Raw genomic sequence first — 22,699 nt, 5'->3', positions numbered from 1 at the left:
CTGCCCTGGATATGGTTTCTGATCGCTCTTTCTCTATCTTTCTCTTTCTCTCTCTCCCCCTCATCAGTTAATATTATCGCCCATTCAAATATGGAAACGAGAATGGCAACGAGAATGGGAAGTTGTTGGTAGGCTTCGCGCAAGAAAACAACTTAAAATTATGAGTACTTACTTCGATCACAAGAAAATCCCCAAAGAAACATGGACGTCTTAGTGGAAACCAAACATGTGAAATTAGTAATAGGTGTTAGAAGTTATAGAGTGGCAGACTCAGATTTCGATCACATACTAATGATCACGAAATTAAGAGAAACTATGCCTTAGGTCGAAGAACAAAGAATGTCGTACAAAAGATATAACGTCACCAAACTAAGGAACAATGACACCACTGAAAACTTCCAGGCAGACGTGATAGCAAAACTACTACAAAGCAAAAGTGACATCAAAATAGAGTAAGGAATAATAGAGGTAGCTATCAATGAAGCAGCTGAAAAGCAGTTAGGTTAAGTAAAGAAGGGGAGAGATAAATAATGGTTTGATGCCTATTGCACAAAAAAAGCCTTAACAAACGAAACGAGATAAGACTAAAATTATGCACAAACCAAGTGACGAAAATAGAAAAGAATATGAAGCACAGACAAAACACGCGTAAAAGGTGTATAAAGGAAAGAAAAGGGAGCATATGGATAAAAAGCTTCATAAGATTGAAAAACATTACATTAGTAAGTGACCAAGGAGCAAGAAAACATAATTACTACAAGAGTAAAGAAGGGCATCTAATAGGAGGTAAGCAGAAGAAGATAGTTACATGGCAAGAGCATTTCAGAGGGTTGGTTAATAAAAAAAACCAGATGGAAATGATGAGGAGCAAGTAAAAATGGTAGGGAAAGTTAACGACATGGCGGAAAGAAAAATTATATATAGCATGAAAAATAATAAAAGTGGGGCCCGCAATAATATTCCTGCAGAACTAATCAGGCATGGGGGAGAGAGAAGCAATAGTATGTCCCATTTATAAGAAGGGAGATAAAGCAGGGTGCGACAGGGGTATCACCTATCTAGATGTAACATATAAAATACTTGCCAGAGTCATAAGAAGTAGACTGAAAAGGTACTTAAACGAGCAGGTTTTATGATAGCAGGAAGGATTTAAAAAGAGCAAATCTACCGTAGATCCAACATTCATGTTAAAGATGATTAAGAGCAAATCGTACAATCAACAGTTAAACCTAAAGCTCCTCTTTATATATTTTAAACAATCTTGCAATTCTGTGATAAGAAGGCGTCTGTACCATGCCCTTAGAGTAAAAATTGGGACTAAAGACGGAGATCTGCTGTCCACAATACTATTTAATTTTTTGCTAAACGTAATAATAAGAGAGAGTGGAATACAAACAAAAGGTATGATTTATGACAATATAAGCTATGTTAATCGCAATAACTAAAAGAAAACTTAATGATCCAGATCGTCAGGACAAAGAGACTTAAGTAGTTAGACCATCTTGCGAGAATTAAAGATGGAAGGTGGGCGAAGGACTCGCTGCTGAGAGGGGAAGAAAGAAAGCAAAGAGGACGACCACGAAAAAAGTGACTAGAACGGTATAACCTATATATATATATATATATATATATATATATATATATATATATATATATATATATATATATATATATATATATACAGATTGAACGAATTTAAAACGGAACATACAATTTATTATATGTCTGTTTGAACTGCATTTGAAATAGTGGACCAATATAAAACTTGGACAAAATAAATCCATACCCGGTGATAGACATTGTATAAAATATCGTTCAACTATCTGTCTCCTTTAAAGGAAAGAGGAGCTTGCCTAATAGTCGGAGAGATAGAGCCGAAATTTTGAACTGATCAGTAATATGACATTTCTCTATTGGAATAATATATTCATTGTAACTGGGTTAAGACTTCGCCTTACAGGCGGACGCCCCTCGTGGTACAGGAAGTGGCTATACAGGGATGAAGTTGTAATTTTTTTCGGAAAAATTAACGATCGATAATATGGCTGAAAATTTGCCCAGAGTAAGATCTGGGTATAACTAGACGAAATCCCAAAGGGCGGACGCGAGAGTGGATACATAAGGGGTGGCGGACAGGGATGAAATTGCAATTTTTTGGGGAAAAATTAACGATAAGTAATATGTCCGCCATTTTCATGGCTCATTGTTTAGCCCCTAAAAACTCTAAATCCAAAAGAGCGGACAGCTGGGTTGGTACAGAGAGCCATAAAACGGGGTCAAATGTACCACTTGCCTGCGCATTTTAGGTCTCGGCAACAATTTTCAAACTGATTTTATTATGATATTTTTATACCGATTGATTTGAAAATTTGTATGCTCACTTCTGTTACTATTCTGAAAAGCGTCAAGTAGAGTTTTCCTCAAAATTTTCCAAAAAATTTCCGTAAATGAAAATATTCGTAATTTTTTGAGGTAAAATCTAATTTGTAGAATCCTTTCGATTTTCTGTCAGTTATACCATGAATTTTTCCAAAAATTTTCAAACGATTTTTCCGATAAGAAAAAAAAATTTAGAAAAACTTTAAAAATTTCGTCATTTTTCTCACTCTCACTGATGTCATCACATTCATCATCTTCGTCACTTTCACTTTCAATAATATCACATTCATTATCTGCTTCATTTTCAATCACTACTTCTCGAATTGATTCTGGCATCTGAGGTCCACTAAACCATTTGAGTTTAAATGTTTCATCTTCAAACTCCCAACCATGTTCTCCAACAATCAATTCTGTTGGTACTTTTTTATGAGCATTTGTCCAAATATTTGAAATATAATGGGCTCGCAGTAGATGTTGGTGTAATTCATCTTGACATGGTGGTAAGCTTGAAGCATCGAAATTTTTTAGTTTTTCTTTTAAAAAGGCTCGTTCATATCATGCAACTTATACTGCCGGTTAAATAGTGAAAATCTGACATCGTTTACTTTTCTTTTTGGAATTGTTCTCGTCAGTCCTGTTCCATATAAGTGACATATGAAAGTTTCTAAGGTTTCAAAAACTTCATTACAATCGAAGTCAGTTTCACCAAGTTGGATAAAAGCATCTTGATACTTATTACATTTAGCGCATGCGTCTAGAATTACTGATCTAAATGGAACGCGCATCATTATTATTTTAATATTTTAAAATAATAATGTTGCAAAATTAATGTCCAAACAGAATTTGTAAAATTATAATTAACTAATGAAAAAAAAATTCAATCAATTTGAAAGTTTAAAAGATTTCAAAACTTAAAAAATTGATAATTCCACTATTAAATTGATTTTTATTAATAATTATTTGTAAAATGTTAAAGGAATTCTACAAATTGAATTTTACCTATTGATAAATAGAAATAATATATTTTGTATTTGATTATTAATGTAATAATAAATAAAAATTTTCTTATATCTGAACAACCATTATTTATGCAATATAAATTTAAAAACCTTTTTATTGTAATAAAAAATAAGTAAAATTACTATTTGTTATACAAAAAATATTTAATAGTTAACATTATAAAATTACTTTAATTTAATAAAATATCAAATATCAAACATTTATTCAATTAAAAATTAATTCGTAAAATATTTATATTTAAGAAAAAAATGTGATTTGTAAAGTAAATCTAAATAAATAGTTTGAAAAAAAAAAACATTATCATAATATCATTTTAAAACTACAAAATATTCTATAAAAGATTCAGACGATGACGTAAGTTTTTCTAATTTTTTTTTCTTATCGGAAAAATCGTTTGAAAATTTTTGGGAAAAAATCATGGTATAACTTACAGAAAATCGAAAGGATTCTATAAATTAGATTTTACCTCAAAAAATTACGAAAATTTTCATTTACGGAAATTTTTTTGGAAAATTTTGAGGAAAACTCTACTTGACGCTTCTCAGAATAGTAACAGAAGTGAGCATACAAATTTTCAAATCAATCGGTATAAAAATATCATAATAAAATCAGTTTGAAAATTGTTACCGAGACCTAAAATGCGCAGGCAAGTGGTACATTTGACCCCGTTTTATGGCTCTCTGTACCAACCCAGCTGTCCGCCCTTTTGGATTTAGAGTTTTTACGGGTTAAATAATGAGCCATGAAAATGGCGGACATATTACTTATCGTTAATTTTTCCCCAAAAAATTGCAATTTCACCCCTGTCCGCCACCCCTTATGTATCTACTCTCGCGTCCGCCCTTTGGGATTTCGTCTGGTTATACCAAGATCTTACTCTGGGCAAATTTTCAGCCATATTATCGATCGTTAATTTTTCTGAAAAAAAACTTCATCCCTGTATAGCCACCCCCTGTACCACGAGGGGCGTCCGCCTGTAAGGCAAAGTCTTAACCCAGTTACAATGAATATATTCCAATAGAGAAATGTCATATTACTGATCAGTTCAAAATTTCGGCTCTATCTCTTGGACTATAAGGAAGCGATAAGTGGTTTGACAGCATAATAACTGCTTGTGTAATCTAGTTTTCACAGTGATTCTAGGCAACCTATTTGGGTGGAGTTTTGACCTGTTCTTGAATGAATTCAGAATCCAGCAGCCCGCTGAAGTATTGGATTTTTATAATATATTTGAAATTTTATAATTTGACAACCTTTTGTTGGCCAACCACCTAGAGCGGAGTTGAGCCGAAATACATTGATTTCGTGTGTTCCGTTTTAAATTCGTTCAATCTGTATATATATATATATATATATATATATATATATATATATATATATATATATATATATATATATACATATATATATACATATATATATATATATATATACATATATATATACATATATATATATATATATATATATATATACATATATATATATATATATATATATATATATATATATATATATATATATATATATATTGATACGATTAGGGTTTATAGAAAATAATTTATAAGTTATATACTACATAATATTAGATATTTGGTTGTTTTAAATAAGTTATATACTAGAGAATTTTATAAAAATATATTTATGTGAGGGCATTTTAATAAATTAGCATATAATAATTGTAAAAAGTTGTATTTTAATGTTGTAAATATATTTAAGTGAGCCATGTTCATAGGCAACCAACTATACAGTAAATTGACAGATAGAAATTAATCATAATACGAATATAAGTGGGGTTATAATAATAATGTTAGTTTAAAATGTTTAATTTATATATATTTAATGATTTAAATGTTTATTCTGATCTGAAAAGCCTAAATGTCAACAAAATTATCAATGGAACATTAACGAATTCTCCAGAGTGCAGAGTGTCACTATTGTTTACGGTCGAATATTCTGGAATAATGATTATGTCGGTGGATGGAACAGATATTTTTTCGAGAACATCCATATCGAAGAAATAGAACAAATTGGAACATGATCTCTTACCAGATGGTTCTAGAATATCCAAAAAGATATAAATACCCGTGATTTGGATTCAAGAGGGAGTTTTTAGTCAGAAGTCAGGCCAGTTCATTATGAAAGTTAGTAGACACATTTAGTTAGTGTAGTAAATTGTTCAGAATTTTCAAGAAGTCAGTCAGAAAAGTTTAGTAAGAAATATGAAAGTTAGTTGGAGTCAGTGAATCAAGTACAAATAGTCCAATTGTTTAATATAATTAAAAAAGGTATATTGGAAGAAATTAAATTATGTTATGGTTGGAGATTAGTATAAATCAACTTATAATAATTGGATATTGGTATATTGAAAAGAAGAATAAATATAAATGCTGTTTGCTGGTTTGCTTGGTGGTATATAAATGCTGGTGAAGAAAAATATATCTTAAATTGGTAGAAGCTGATAATTGGAAAAAGAAATTTCACAAAAACAAGGATAACCGAAGTACGAAGAAATTCAGTGGTGATTAGAATATATATAGGGGAAAACAGTTCATTTAGGCATTCAGTGAAAGAAAGGTACAAAATTTTGTTAATATAATTTAGTTAGTGTTATAACAATTTCAATTTTGAAGATAGTTTGTTTAAATTTAAAATTGTCTATAGAATTTAATTAGTTTTATAAGAACATCAATTTAAAGATAGTTTATATATATATATATATATATATATATATATATATATATATATATATATATATATATATATATATATATCAAATAAGCTGGCAACACCGAGGCACATACAGACAACGTATACTTTAAACGAATAAAAAGTGAAATCCTATTTGGATAGTCCACACGAGATCAATTATAATTGTATAATAAACAGAGACATTAGGGAAAGCTTTTATGTTTAGTTCTAACTTTCAATACTCACTGAAGTTGACCAAAGGGGAAAAAAAGAATTTATAACATACGATGGAGTCGTTTGGCAAGCAGTAGTGAATCCGATTCCAAGTTCTCTATCTTCGCATTAAATATTTTATTGCGTTCATTATAAATCATTTGAGTAATGAAATGCAACAAAAGAACATTTTTTGCAATTACAGGAAATTGAGTATTTTTGTAGAACAGAAGTTTAGATGTTTGTTATATGCTTGAAAAATAAACGCACATATATAAAAAATCTATAATCAACAAAATAATTGATTATCCAAGTAATTTAACTTTCAGAATAATGTCTAGGACATTATTTAAAGTACATAAGAGTCTTACATAAGATGTAAAAGTTAAAAAAAGGGATACCAATTACAACTTTTTTACATAACATATTATATTAAAAGGGAAAACTCAAAAAAGGATACTAAAACAAATATTTTAAAGTAAAAATTATGTTTATATGGGATTAAGCCACAATTAATTGTAATGAAAATTACATTTTTAACTAAAATTTGACGTTTCGATTTCCACATCAGACATCATTTCTAAACAAAAAGATTATTTAAGACTTGTTTTAAAAACAATGTATAACCGCCAAAGTTGTTGAAGAGGTTATATCTTTTCAAAATTAAAAGTGTAGTTACTTGACTACGGTTTTGTAGACAACAGCCATGATTTTACTAAAAAGATATAAGGGGGGACTTTTTGCCCTACTGATTTTCAAATTCGGATTAGTCTGTCTGTTTCTGCATTATTTGTATGTACTTTATGCGTCTATTTGTCTGTGAGTGTTCGTGTATTGTGTTTGTGTATTGTGTGTTGCATATGTATTGTGTATGATTATAGACGTTGTGTCTCAGACTTTCTTAATCCGTTATTGTTGGTATATTCTTGTTGTTCACTTCTTTTTAGGATTGGCGATGAAAGCCTGCTACATTCTACCTATATGCTTGCTATACATTTTTCTTCATTGAGTAGGATGACCCTTTGACTTTTTTTTCATATCTGTTTCTTTCATTACTATAAATAAAGATAAGCTCATGGCTAATCCGAAATTTTTCTTATAGCAATCTTTAGTAAGTTGAAAATAATGACTGTCTATGCAAAGAGTCAAGAACTCCATAATAGCTGATACTATTCACCAACTTTGGCGGTTATACACCTTTTTCAACACAATTCATAAATAATATGTTTTTAAAAAAGATTTTCTGAGTGGAAATCGAAAAGTCAAATTTTTAGTTAAGGACGTAATTGTCATTACAATCAATCAATCAATTGAGGCTTAATCTCTTATAAACACAATGTTTAACTTAGACATGGCACAAGAAAACAGTTTCAGAACCGAATTAAACATTTTAAAAGTTTCAAAAGAGATGCTTTTTCAGATGTTGAAGATTAATTCATAAATAATACTAATAATTATACTACACAAATTACTGATACATTTCTAGTAATAAAAACTGTTAATTTTTTTTTAATAAAATTCAAGTCACTCATGAGAATGATTGGCATGGAGAAACACACAAAAATTTCCATCCCTAACGTGACAGAAAAAGAAAAAACTATAGAAAGAACAGCCTCTCCTCTCTTCCAAAAGTATGCAACAAACCCAAAACTATAAGTGACACCAATCCAACTTACCGAAAAAGAAGAATCATAATAATCAATATATGAAGGTGCTTGTCAAAAACAAGTTGTAAATATATACGTAATCCGAATCGGCAATGGATATCTCTAGCATTGTAGCAGTTTAAAATGCTGACCTCTCAGGAAATACCCCAGACCCTATAATTTTCTAATTTATATTGTATTCATATAACTTCCTTTAATTGAGGCTATGAGTACAATAACGGACCAACCCACAAAAATTCAAAATTTATTTTATTGTGAAAAATTAACTGTCTAGTTGAAATCTATCAGCTGCATAATGAAACAATCCACATTTTTCTATTTGTTACTAGATGGCTGTACTAAAGTAGTTTTGGAACTCCATATTTGATAGGATCTTAGAGAAGCAACGTGGACCATGCGCGGTTAGTCCACTGTCCTGCTGATAGTTAGGTCTTTTTCTATAATTCTTGATTGCTATTTTTGGATCTTTTTGTAAAGTGTTGTTATGAATTTTAATTATTGTGAAATATATTTATTCTGTTCTATCCTCTATCCTATTTTATTTTCCGAGAAACATTCAACAAGGAATATAATTTATTTTCATCCACCAATTGCTGACTCTTGTAAGAAGTGTGATTTATTTGAAGTCAAACTAAAGGCAGCCAATAATGAATCAAATAAACAACTCGAAACTGAAAAAGAACTTGTGCAAAAGAAGTTTGACCAAGTTCTTTTTGACCAAGTGTCATTGTTGTCTTTGGTCAGCAATGAGCCCAGATAGACGAAGGTGTCCACACCTTTCAGATCCAGATCATCAATTAATATTCTAGGTATCTGGTTGCCTGATCTAGTACAATACATATACTTGGTTTTCTGTGCGTTTATTTTTAATCCCATTCTCACTAAAAGCGTCTGCCTTAGTGATCGAAATGCTTCGATAAAAGATTCTGTGGGCCTAGCAATAATGTTTATGTCATCTGCATATCCGACCACTTGTACAGATTTATTAAAGATGGTGCCATTCGTATTAATATGGCACTCTCGAATTACTTTTTCTAGTGCGAGGTTAAATAAGAGACACGACAGTCGATCACCCTGTCTGAGTCCATTTTTGCAATGGAAAAGTCTTGAAAAGTCATTTTGGATTCTGACTACACTCTCTACGACTGTGAGTGTAAGTTACGTTAGTTGAACAAGATGAAGCGGCATTTGAAATTTCAGCATAACCTGTAGATGTTTTTGTCTGTTGATTGAGTCGTATGCGGCTTTGAAATCCACGAATATGGTGGGTGTCGTTTCCGAACTCAAGCGTTTTCTCAAGAATCTACCTGACTGTGAAGATTTGATCCATTGTTGATTTATTGGATCGGAAACTGCACTTGTAGATCCCAACTATTTGTTAAGCATAGGGGATCAATCTTCTGTACAATATGTTGGACAATACTTTATATGCCACGTTAAGTAGGGTGATGTTTCTATAATTATCACACACCATCATATCTCCCTTTTTGTGAAGAGGGTGCATTACACCTAATTTCCAGCCCGCGGGCGTTTCATTCCGTTACCAGATTTCGGTTACAAATTTATGCATGTGTTTAAAAAGAGTGTCACCACCATTTTTAAAGAGTTCGGCAGGAAGATTGTCCAAACCGGGGGCTTTGTTATTTTTCTGTTTTGAAATGGCTTCTCTAATTTTTTCTTCAGTCTCTTGAGCATTTTCATCCACTTCAGGCAAAGTGATTTCTATTTGGTCTTCTTCACGACTGTCGCTAAGCAGTTCTTCAAAATGATTCGCCACCTGTTTAATATCTGTTCTTTGTCACTAATTATGGAACCGTCTCTGTCTTTACATGCTGTTATTCTGGGTTTGAATTCTTTTCTACAGCTATTTATCTTCTGGTAGAATTTTCGCGAGTCTTTTCTATTGTGGTGGTTAACAATCTCGTTTAGAGTGTTTTCGTATGGCTCTTTCTTTTTCCTTCTAAACTTCCTTTTTTCTTCTCGTCTAAGATTTTCATAGTCTTCCAGGTTTTATCTCGTTCTGTGCTGCTGAAGTCTCTTATATGCTTCATTTTTCTGTTGGTTAATGGATTTACATTCTTCGTCAAACCAATCTTCGTTTATTTTAGCCTGGTTAGGTTTTAAAAAGCCTTTAGCCGCTGTATGGATAGCTCTCTTGCATTTGGTCCAGTGTTCTCCTATACTTGAATTTTCGTCAATTCTTGTCAGCTTTTCATTTAAAATTTTCCTGTAGTTATCCCCAGCGTCTTCAGATTTTAGCACATCAGTATTATATTTCGTAGATTTTGTGCTCTACCCCTTCTTAGCGTTTGATATACGAGCCCTGAGTCTATATTAGCACCTCTACATGCTCTTACATCTAGTACGTACGAGAAATGTCGATTATCAATTAGTAAATGGTCAATTTGGTTTTTTATTTGACCGTCTGGTAATTGCCATGTGGCTTTGTGGATATTTTTGTGACTAACATACTTCCACTCATTCAAACCAAAAAATATTCTTAAACAAGGTTATAGTGGATCTCCTAATTTTCACATTTTTTTCAAACCCATATTCTAACACTTATTAATATTGGGGTTGGTGTGTTATTACACTCATAGCCTCAATTTTTTCATTCTTTTTAATATATCTACATGGAACTCAACTAAACCATCCTATTCTCAGTATTTTTCTCTAAGTTTTCTAAGTCTTCTAATATGTCTACAACATGTTCTTTTTTTAAGTTCTGCATATTATTTTAAACATTATTTTTTATGGTTTTATGACCATCGTGTTTTTTTTTTAATTATCAAGTAAGTACTTTTGCTAAAGTCTACGACTCAAACGTCAACCGTAGTCACTCGACTACTAGTACCACATAAAGACAAAAACGGCATACCAATTTAGAAAGAAAATATATTATGTAAATAACCTTTGAAATGTAAAAATTCTTATCAAAAGATAATATTTTGTATTATAAAAAGCAGACAATGCATGAAAATTTAATGAAAATTGCCCTTATAGTCGTTATAGGTAAATGTATACGTAATATCTTTGAAATCTAATACTATAATATTTACGACAAAACTGAAATTTTTAAATTGGACTATTTTACCAGGAAAAACTTTCCAGATGAGAGGTATAATGGGATTTTAAAACAAAAGCGACATAACACTGTAAAAATATCTTTGAAGTACTTGTACAGCATTTTTTAAAACCAGATGTTTTCTTTTACAAGAAAATAACATAGAATAATCTAACAAATATTCTAGAGTTTTAAATGAAGAAATGAAATGAAATTGACACAAGCCCAAATGACATCAATATTTAGGAAAGGAGATAGAATATATGTGGGCACTAGCACATAATAAGAATAATATTATCAATAGAAAAATTATATTAAAATATACTAAAATGAAAACTAAATCAAGCGAAAAGACAAATCGGTGAAAACCAAGAAAAAAGCATTTATTTACACACTTTAACTAACTACTTAAAAAAAATTAAGTAGGAAACCAGGATATTTTTATTTGGATTTGTAGGTTTAAGGAAGACTTACAACTTAGTACCCAAAAAGAAATTTTGGGATGCAATTGGGCAATTGGCAAAAATTGGGAATACAGGAGAAACTAAAAGAATTCACAAAAAAAAAAAGATAGAGACAAAGTAAAACTCTTATAATTAAAATTATAAGAGTTTCATTATTATACAAAAATTATTACATACCAGTGAAAAACAATACACACTCAGCTTTGTAGATCAAAAAGTAGTGATTGCACAGGATACTAAAGATTTTAAAAGTAGATGACAAACATTTATAACCACATATACGAAACTGGAATACTGCCACGAATATGGTTGGAGTCTACATTTATCCCACTTTCAAAAAACCTAATACATCATCATGTAAAGACTTTAGAATAATTAGTCTCATGAGTCCCTCTCTCAAGCTACTTCTTAGTATAATTCTTAATAGAATTAAGCAGAAATGTGAAGACACAATGGGAAATAAACAATTCGGTTTCAGAGAAGGATTGGGAACAAGGGAAGCTTTGTTCTGAATGCTAACACTACTTCAACGATCATGGGAAGTACAGAAACCAATTTACGTCTGTGTTATAGATTTTGAAAAGGCATTTAATAGGGTTCAACATGGTAGGCTGTTTGAATATCTACAAATGATTGGAATAGATGATAAAGATCTGAGACTTATACAACATCTATATTGGAATCAAGAAGCTTCTATTCTGGTAGACGGCAAAGAAACAGACAAAATTTGTATTCAATGAGGTGTTAGACAGGGTTGTGTGTTGTCCTTAACTTTGTTTAACGTTTACTTAGAAATAATTTTTAACGAAGCCTTGGAAGGGCAATGTGGAGTTCGAATCGGGGGAGAAACTATTAACAACATTAGATATGCAGATGACACCGCGATCACGGCTGAAAGTATCGAAGATCTTTAATTCCTTATAGATCGAGTCACTAGAGAATGCGTTAATAACGGACTAAGCATAAATACAACAAAGACAAAGTTACTTGTGGTTAGTAAACAAGACCTTGGTGCTATACAACTAATTGTCAATAATGAACCGATAACAAAACTTAATTATTTTAAATACGTAGGATGTTCGATAAACGAGACACTAAATCCAGATGAGGAAATTAAAACTCGTATGGAAATTGCAAGAGGAGCATTTATAAAACTTAGATCTATTCTGAGCAATTCTCAGCTGAACTTACAGCTGAGAATGAAGTTCCTAAAATGTTATATGCATCCTGTATTATTGTATGGATGTAAAACCTGGATTATGAAGGTTAACATGATGAACAAATTAGAAGCCTTCGAGATGTGGTTATATCGTAGAATGCTCAGAATATCATGGGTTCAACACAGTTGAAACAGAGAAGTTTTGAACAGAGTAGATCAAGGTGAAGGCGACTTAATAAAGATGATAAAAAAGAGAAAACTCGAATATATGGGGCACATAATGAGAGGAAGCAGATACAGGATAATGCAGTTGATACTCAACGGAAAGATCTACGGAAAAAGAGGAATTGGTAGTAAGAAATAATCATGGCTCCGAAACCTTTGTCAATGGACTGGCTTATCAGCAGATAAATTATTACATGCTGCGCAAGATCGATGACGATATCGGCAAATCGTCATGGAAGCTACCCACGCCTAAAACTTGGGCACGGTGCTCAAAGAAGAAGAAGACTTTTGATATTGCCAATATTGTTGAGTTGCATTCCTGCGACTACATTAATGTAGGATAGTTCATCTGATTATTATTATTTTTGATAGTGTTCTTTAGACAGAATAAAAAATACTTTAACTCTAATGCCACAAATGGGTTGCATTGCTCCTGTAGTGATCCTTTCCCAAGTTAATATGCCCCTTTTCTAACTTGGCTGCACCGTACTGAAGACGACCAATAGTCATAAATACGTATATATGGTTGCCTTCCATCGATATACCATTTTTGGTTTTCTGTTTTGCGAGACATGCCATTACTTTTTACTTTTATTATTTACTCGCATTATCCTTTTCCATATATATAGATATATATATATATATATATATATATATATATATATATATATATATATATATATATATATATATATATATATTGCTATGTTCCTATTTGAAATCAAAAATAAAATAAAAATCAATAGAATCATTCTCTCTCCTGATGCCGACCATAATGTAGCTTGTTTTTCCTTGTGTAGTGTAGTGTGATCTACAATTTTATGTTTATGACATTCTATAATGGTTGGATAGGCCAAAATTGACGAAATGCCCCTGAAGATGCTCTAGGAAGCGAAAGTAGTTGTGCAAGATTTAATTAATAAAACTGTGCTCGATATCTGCCTTTTATTTGATCAAAAAAAAGCAAATAGACTGGCAGGATGCCTTAATAACACTATATGGCAAAACAGACACATTGACACTGAGATGAAGTAAAAAAATTATAAATCCAGTGTAAGACCAATAATGACATACGCCTCAGAAACAAGACCCGACACAGCCACAACACAAAGGCTACTGGAAACGGCAGAGATGAGAGTACTGAGAAGAATTAAAGGAAATACGCTAAGAGATCGAAAGCGAAGTGAAGACATTAGAAGAAAATGTAATGTACAGTGTATAAATTAATGGACACAAAATAGAAAAAAGAATGGAATAACCACATAAGCAGAATGAAGGAGACCCGTGTCGTCAAAATATCAAGAGATTAAGTCACCAATCGGCAGAAGAAATATCGGACGACCGAGCAAAAGATGGAGTGACAACCTTTTATAAAGGTATTAATCCGCCAATGAACAAGCAGAATTGCTTATAAAGAGAAAGAAGAAGAAGAACTTTTTTATCTATAACTTTTAAGCATTTGTGATACTAGATTATTAAATTTTCAGATATTCTAGTACTAAAAGGTACTCGTATTTTAAGTCGGTAGGATACACCGTTTTCGAGAAAAATCGACAGCTGATGAATAAAGAAATTATCAGATGGAACTCAGTAGTTAGATGGGAGAAATTGGAAATACAATAAAAACTGTGAAATCGTTAAAAATGTATATATAAATCAGATAAATAAATATTTATGCTATTAAGAGAGATAAATAATTTTTAACGTATCAAGGGTATTAAGGTTTGCTCTGGGGGGTGACGATCTTACAACGCGAGGGCTTCTGGTTCGTGACATTTACAAAACGAAGATGACTCAGAAAGAATAAACAGCCATTCAGCTTGTATATCTGAAAGTGGAAAGATTAGTAAAGGTTTATTTACCCTATTTTTGTGGCACTATTACAACGGAAATATAAAATGGAGAGTGACAAAAAAAAGATTTTGAAATATTGTAAAGGATTTTTCTGCAGCCGTCCCGAAAATAAAACTTTCGGTATGATTTATTAAATCAAAAGTACCATTTTACACAACTCGTTTCGAAAGTAGCTACTTTCGGGACTATTTTTTTTTTACTTTTGGGGTGATTTTGGGTAGCTAGTTAATGGCTTTGACAATAACATTATTAACATATTATGACAACGCTTGTCATTTAAGATTCGTGTGTTTCCGGTCAGTTTTTCGTTTTTTAATTCCAAGAAATGGAAATCAGCAGTAAAAGTGAAGCTGAAATGATTCCAGATGAGATTGGGAAAATTGCTAGCCGCTATTTATGAATAATTGCCGGTAAAGTCAAGAAAGAGGTATGAATTGGTCTGCGATTTGTTTCAAAATGGAGCAATGATAAAAATTTACATACTATAAATGAAGAAGTCATTCTTGCATATCCAATGGAAAAATCTAATATCTTGAAGCCATCAAGACTTTGGAGCAATTACTCGATGCTTAAGTCCACACTTAACATTAAAAATAATATAGATATTAGCCGTTATCCAAAAGTTATGGCTTTACTTAAAAGAAAATACATCGGCTACAAACCAAAAAAATCAAAAGTATTGAATAAAGAATAAATAGATAAATTTTTATCAGAAGCTGAAGATAAGATCTGCTTAATGACAAAGGTTATATAATTAAATCTAATTTCCCTTTTTTTATTATTTTTTTTTTTGGAAATTTTTGGTTGCATTAATAATTGGTTTGGCAGGCGCTTGTCGTCGTGAGGAGCTTTGCATAATGAGTTTAGATGATATAGAAGATAAGATAACTATGTTAGTGATTAAAATTCCTAATTCGAGAACGAACATGGAAAGAACCTTTGTGGTTATTGGAGAAAATAGTATTTCTTTATACAGAAAATATTTGTCATTACGTCAAGCAAACACACCGCATCGTAGATTATTTGTATATTACAAAAATGGAAGGTGTAATATACAAGTATACACCCTATTGGTATTCACACTTTTGGAAAAATCGCCTGCACTATTGCTGAATTTCTTAAATTACCGCATCCCAAAGGGATGCACTGTCTACGAAGGAGCTTAGCCACTTTACTGGATGATAGTGGTGGTACTATAACCAACTTGAAAAGACACGTAGGACGGAAATCAAGTAATGTAGAAGAGGAATACGTAGAAAATTCTTTAAGAAATAAAATTCACATAGTTTCACAGATTGAAAATGGCCGCAACCAAGTTAATATCTCAAAAAATAGTAAAAGTACTGACGTCTAACACTAATTTCAATACTGCCACTTCTGTTAATATTCCTAACAATATCAATGTAAATAACTGTTATAATTGTGTTATTAATATTCATAAGTAGACTTTGAATTCAATTTGAATTCAATTGTTGAATTCACGAGAGTAACTTTAAAGTGTTTAATAAAAGTTCATAAGTAAAGTTTATCCATATATTCTTTTTAACATAAAAAACGGCTGCAGAAAAAATATTGTACGTAACACGATCCAAAAGTAATTTTACGAGACTCGCAGGATTCCAGGACTCGCCTACTGCTCGCTTTGGAAACTTCCTACTCGTCTCGTAAAATATCACTTTCGGAACTTGTTACAGTCTGTCCCAAACCCTTCTTTCAGTGCGTTACTAATTTTGACATAATATAGGATTTTAAGAATATCGAGAATTATTGCATGTCATTTTAGTTAAATTTGACAGTTGCAGGATCGCAATCCCTCTTTTTCTAATTGAAAATAATTTAATAATTTTAATATTAGTCTTTGTTCTTTCTCGATATATCTCGGCATATTTAAAATATTTTTATGACAATAAATACAAAATTAAATTTTCACTGTAAAATGTCTGATAATACTAACCTGGAATGACAATTATTTTATCAGTTGACGTTGTGAAAATACTGTCAAGATCGAGACCTTCTGCGTCAAATTATATTTATGCGCATCATTGATTGGATATCTATTTAGCGTATTCTAAACTCCAACCAATTATACATCCGTAAGTAGAATTAGCTTTACGATAAATAATTGTCTGAGTTTTATGTATAATAATCACAGACTCACGTTTTTTTCTGTCACTTCTAGCTTAATGTGTTAGAGAGAATTCGATCAACTATGACGCACTGAAAGAAGGGTTTGGGACGAACTATACGTAAATTACTATTACGAAATTGAAACAAAATTTAAATAAGTTTATGAGTATACCATGGCATATATTTCGTATAATAAATTAGGCAAAATCCAAACTATAATAAAAATATAAACAAAAATATATAATGAAGTTCAAATGGCTTTTGAATGTCAGTGAAAAGATCGACAACAAGTAGAATAAACAATTAAATTTAATAAATTAATTCAGTCATAAATAACATCTTTCTCCGGTCGATATAAATGACTATAAAAAAATCAAGAAGCTTAAGTGGAAAAACTATCTGAACATGATAAAAATATGAAACGCTTAAAATCAAGTTAAGAAAAGTGTAAAACAAATATTATAAACAAAACTTTCAAATCGAACTAAATAACAACAATCATGTCGCAACGTTCTTGTGTAAATACAGATTTCTACCAGAATCAATCAAAACAAAAAATGGTGAATTATTTGCGTGTGTTAATATATTTTATAAGGGGATAAAGTAGGACTTTACTCAAAACATACATATTGTTTACTAACCTCAGGCGACCGGTTTTGTGGTCTAAATTATACACCACATCCTCAGGCTGTAGATACAGAACTTAACAGCTAAAATCAAGAAGTAATGGTGTTATAGTGTTGCCATTTGTTAGCGTTTATGATTGTTTTTGATGAGTTAGATACTAGTTGACTTACATATCGTAGTGTAGCAGTGGCTCTGCAATAAACTAGGTAAAAAGGAGATGTTTTTGATGAGGGAATTACAAAGTTTTCAGACATTAGAGATGTGAGATGTCAAGAATTACTGATAAAATTACTAATTTTTTAAGTTCAAACGCAAAAATTAATGGAAAACAAGACATACACAGAACAGATGTATTCCATGTGTGAAATATATGTATAATATTAAACGAGAACGGTCCTAGAAAAGGGACAGTGAGGTCGATTTAAATCCCCTCCGTAAAAAATTCCGAAAAACTAGGGATTTACGAGTAGATAAAGCACCAAATAAAATAGCGTGTTAATAAAGTTAAAGTGAATTGGTGTGAACGAACAACCTGAAAAGTAAGATTGTTGCATTGTTATTCTTACCTAGTTATTAAAGATATCTTTATTAGCCAAGGGCCTCTAGTGCTGTTATATGTAATATTACATAAGATAAAATCCTTATCAGTATAGTTATTTTAATGTTTTATGTATGTATCATTTTTCCTTAACTTTTGTATTCTTCTAAGTCTTCCTATTCTTCTGAATTTTCTCCTTACGAATATTCTAAAGAGCATGTTCTTCCTTTTACGTAGTTAAATGCCGAACCTTATACTTGATGTGTCAAAATCGTCATCTTTGTACCTATATATAAGTACACTACCATTTAACCCATTAAAACCAATCGTTAAGACCAAAAAATGGCAATTTTAATACTATTACTTATTTCTAGCTGTTAAGATCTGTATCCACGGTCTGAGAATGTGGTACATAATATTGATCGCCGAACCGTTCTTCTGATCTTGTAAACCGATTGTAACTAAAGCCTTTTTTATTTATTTATTCCCGTTTAAAACAAAAACAAAATTATGATCCTCATTAATAAATTAGTAGATATGAAATTAAAGAGCATTGGACGAATCATGGATATTCTAGTTTTCTAAAGTCTTAACGCGTTTCGGTAAGCATCAATGAATGAGCGTAACTAAAACTTAAGAATATCTCTTACCGCATTACTCATCCATCGACCGACATGATATACTCGAAATGCCGATGTACTAAATTCAAAGCTGCATATCTATTTACCTAATCATAAGCCATTGGGGAAACAAAATATGATAAACTCTGTAAGCTTGCATTACTGTATAAATGCTAAAAAATGGGAAAATATCATCATCAATACGTTTTGTAATATAATGAATCATATATTAAAGAAATTCCAAACAACTGAAATATATAGGTACTAATGGCCAAAAAAACGCAACACCTAGAATGACAAAGATATTTTTAAATATTTATTTATGGAAGTACACATTATGATATTCTTATTATTTGATAACATTTTAAACAAATAATTTATAGGGGCGCCTCCTTGATTTTATATACATAAGTTACTATATGAAATATTGATCAAATTGAGTGGTGTAATTCATATTGCGGAACACTTATCCAGATTCTTCTTATGACATGCCACATGTTTTCTAAGATTACTGGAGGATGTGGCAATCGATTTACGTTTCGACCTACCGTATCCCACATATGTTCGATAAGTAACAAATCAACTGATATTGATGGACACTCCAAAGTCTCTATACCAGATTCTTGTATGAACTCTCAGTCCCATTCCAAGTAATTAACTGTTCTTCTTGAGACTACCCATCCTGTAGCTGCAACTAAATCATCTCTTACTAGATGTACACTGTCCCGTCTATTTCTGAGAGCAAGAAGTCTAAGATGGCGCAAGTGACTGTATTGCAATATTCTAGAACGTCCAGACCCTCCACGACGCCGATAAGTCTCATCATTGGACCACTTCCTCCAAACTCTTAACACCGTTGATGGATTAGCTTCATCTCTTCGTGAAATTTCCCATAAACCAAAACCGGCCTTTTTCATGCCTACAATGCGTCCTTTTTCCAAGTCGCTTAAATGACGAAATTGCCGACGACAGCTAACTCTTACCATTTTAAATTTTTTGTTTATATCAAAAACAATTCAAAATGACTAAAAATTACAAATTAACTAAAATTAAACACACAGAAATAAACTTGTTTATATTTTTTGTTTTTGCAAAAAAAATTAGCTAGGTAAATTAGAAAAGATAGCTAGGTAAAACTTGTAACACATATATATTTTTAGATAAGACTTACAAAGAAATACTTTGGATCCAAATAAATCACCGTATACAAAGTGTGGCATTTTTTTGGGCATCAGTATTATGTATTTATGAAAATTAAATTAAGTTTTCTTATTTCAAAATCGATAGAATTACTAACATATTAATCTAAGGACTCTTAATACACTCTAAGAACTGCAAAGCTCCTAGAGTTTCAATTTTCAGAGTCTAATAAGGAAAAAGATTCATGAGAAAAATCAGTCAGTACAAATAAAAAAGAAAATAGATTTGCTAGGTAAGTATTTGACAAACTGAACTACATATTGAAATGCAAAAGATATCCATAGTATAGTAAAACTAAAGTACTTATTTAAATAGTTTCCTATAATTTTGGTTAAGGCTTCAAAAGTAATCTTGTAGACATTATGATATCAGAAATATATGAAATTACTATAAAATTATTATTTGAAAATACAGATGTTCGCTTTTGGAATAAAAATGTAATAAATTATATTATAAAAATCTATTACAAATAGACCATCAGATAATAAGGACAATTAATGAAATTAACAAGAACAACAAAACCAGAGTTATAATGCCAACAGGGCAAACAGAATGCATAGAACTAAAAGGAGGAATCCGCCAAGGAGACTCGCTCAGCCCATTGTTATTCAATATCGTGATGAATCAAATAATTCACGAAGTAAGAAAACGACACGGATGCCACATGGGAGCGCATAAAATCACGATACTATGCTATGCCGATGATGCAGTACTAATTGCTGGTAACGAAGATAACCTACAAAGGCAGCTCCACATCTTTAATATCACAGCAAACAAACATAATATTAAAATATCAGTAGAAAAAACTAAATGTAAAGTGATCAGTAAAGAGCCGCGTAGATGCAAACTAGAAATAGACGGCAAAATTGTTGAACAAGTAATTAAATTCAATTACCTAGGAGTAGAGATCACTACTCTCAGCCGTTTCAAAAGTCCGAATAGCTATGATGATTGCCAACCTCCGCCGCGGAGATGGCACTTGAAGAAGAAGAGGTCACTAGTGACAGGAATATAAGAACAGAGACCACAAGGCAAGCATCAAAAGCGGCAAGAGTAAGTGGTTGCCTCCGAGAAACCATATGGAGAAACAAATATCTGACCACAGAAAGCAAAACGAAAGTATACAAGACAGTAAGACTCAGTAACTTAGTAACAGTAAGACCAATCCTAACATATGCAGCGGAGACCAGGACTGATACAAGAAAAAAAAAACAACAAATGAACAATATCGAAATAAAAGTATTAAGATCAACAGCGGGCATATCCTTAAGAGACAGACAAACCAACAGAAGTATACGCGAACAATGCAAAATTCGAAATATTAACAGGTGGATAAAAACAAAAAAAAACTGGAACGAACATGTAAACCGAATGAGACCAGATAGTTAAGCAAACATATGTAAAAACAACAATCCGTGTAGCAGAAGACCCGTTAGAAGGGCGCCAAAAAGGAGGAAAGATAATGTACAGTCAACAACGACTGAAACAGAATAAGAGACAGATAAACAGGAGTAATCCTAGTCGCACGAAGAAGAAGAAGATATATATATATATATATATATATATATATATATATATATATATATATATATGTTATTGTGATATTTAAAGTCTTGGTGCGCCAAGCAATAATTAGCTAATTAATTTTTTTTTATTAATTAAAATTATTTAAATGATATGATTATGACTCTATCACAATTTTTAATTCTTTTATCTCAGGGTTAAATTCGTGCTTCAATATCTATGCTATTACATGTGAAAGGTAAGGTCCAGAGAATACCGGAATAATAAAAAACACATATGATCTAACACTATATATTGAAATAAAAATAATGAAATAATTCACACTCAAAAGTTTTCAATAAACAAATCTCATATAAGGATTCTCAAAATTTTGTTCTCCGTACGTGAACAATCAAAATTTATGGTACAAACAATATTAATTGAAATCTCAAAATTCCGAACTATTCTAACTCTCCTAATCAAAATATTTATATCCTTTCTAAATTAAGTGTAAAAATTGTGTTATCAATAAAAGAAAAAACTGCAGAAAACAAAATATCTCTCTCTGATGATGAGTGGTCCAAATCCTTGTTCCTTGTAGACTATATTATCTCCTCTCAACCGCTCCCTATGTAATCAGCAATCTTACACAGATTGTTGCAAGTATATCATCCTTAATGATCTCCTTCAAAAGCACAAATCATTCAAATTATGATAGCCTTTCTCCTCTCGATAAACTGAATCTCTCGTTGGCCCGAGTGAAAAATGACTCTTGGAATATCTTCTCTTTACGATAAACTGAATCTCTCGTTGGCCTGAACAGTGACTCTTGGAATATAGGTAGAGAAATATGACTTACAATATTTTGCTGCTTCAGCTTCTGTCAGATACACTAACTCCACAAAAACTCACTAACATTCAACACTACTGCTTGCTACATTTTAGGAACCGCCAGAGAACAATCACTGTTCCTCTTACAGATTTGGAAAACCAACTGACTATCTTTTCTCTCTCCTCAATCTCGCTAAACTTTTTCCTACATACTTATCCCACCTTTTTCAATCTCCGCCAATCACAACTCGTCACAATTCCCCCATTTTTTCATTTCGATAACAAACAAATTTTTACCTATACTTATAAATTTCCTAAAACTTATTTACAAATAATATTTTTCTATAATTCTTAAAAACTAACAAAAACCACTTTCTATAATCCCTTCTATTGTCTTTAATCACTGCATTAATGAATTTTGAAAAACCCCGTTCAATTGTCTGTGGCTTTCACTTAAACTTATGCGGGTCACTCAAGTATAACAAAGAAATAAATGCAAAGCTTACACTTTGTTTAG

The 22,699-nt window shown here is 31.4% G+C and overlaps 1 protein-coding gene across 2 annotated transcripts in view; it reads right to left on the bottom strand.

The window, feature by feature from the left end:
- Positions 1 to 22,699, bottom strand: part of igl (IQ calmodulin-binding domain containing protein igloo) — an 838,464-nt gene that overhangs the window by 743,669 nt on the left and 72,096 nt on the right. The gene's annotated exons all lie outside the window — the stretch shown is intronic.

This window comes from Diabrotica undecimpunctata, chromosome 1 (assembly GCF_040954645.1).
Source record: "Diabrotica undecimpunctata isolate CICGRU chromosome 1, icDiaUnde3, whole genome shotgun sequence".
In the NCBI taxonomy this organism is placed as follows: Eukaryota; Metazoa; Arthropoda; class Insecta; order Coleoptera; family Chrysomelidae; genus Diabrotica; species Diabrotica undecimpunctata.
This window is presented reverse-complemented; position numbering and strand designations above follow the sequence as displayed.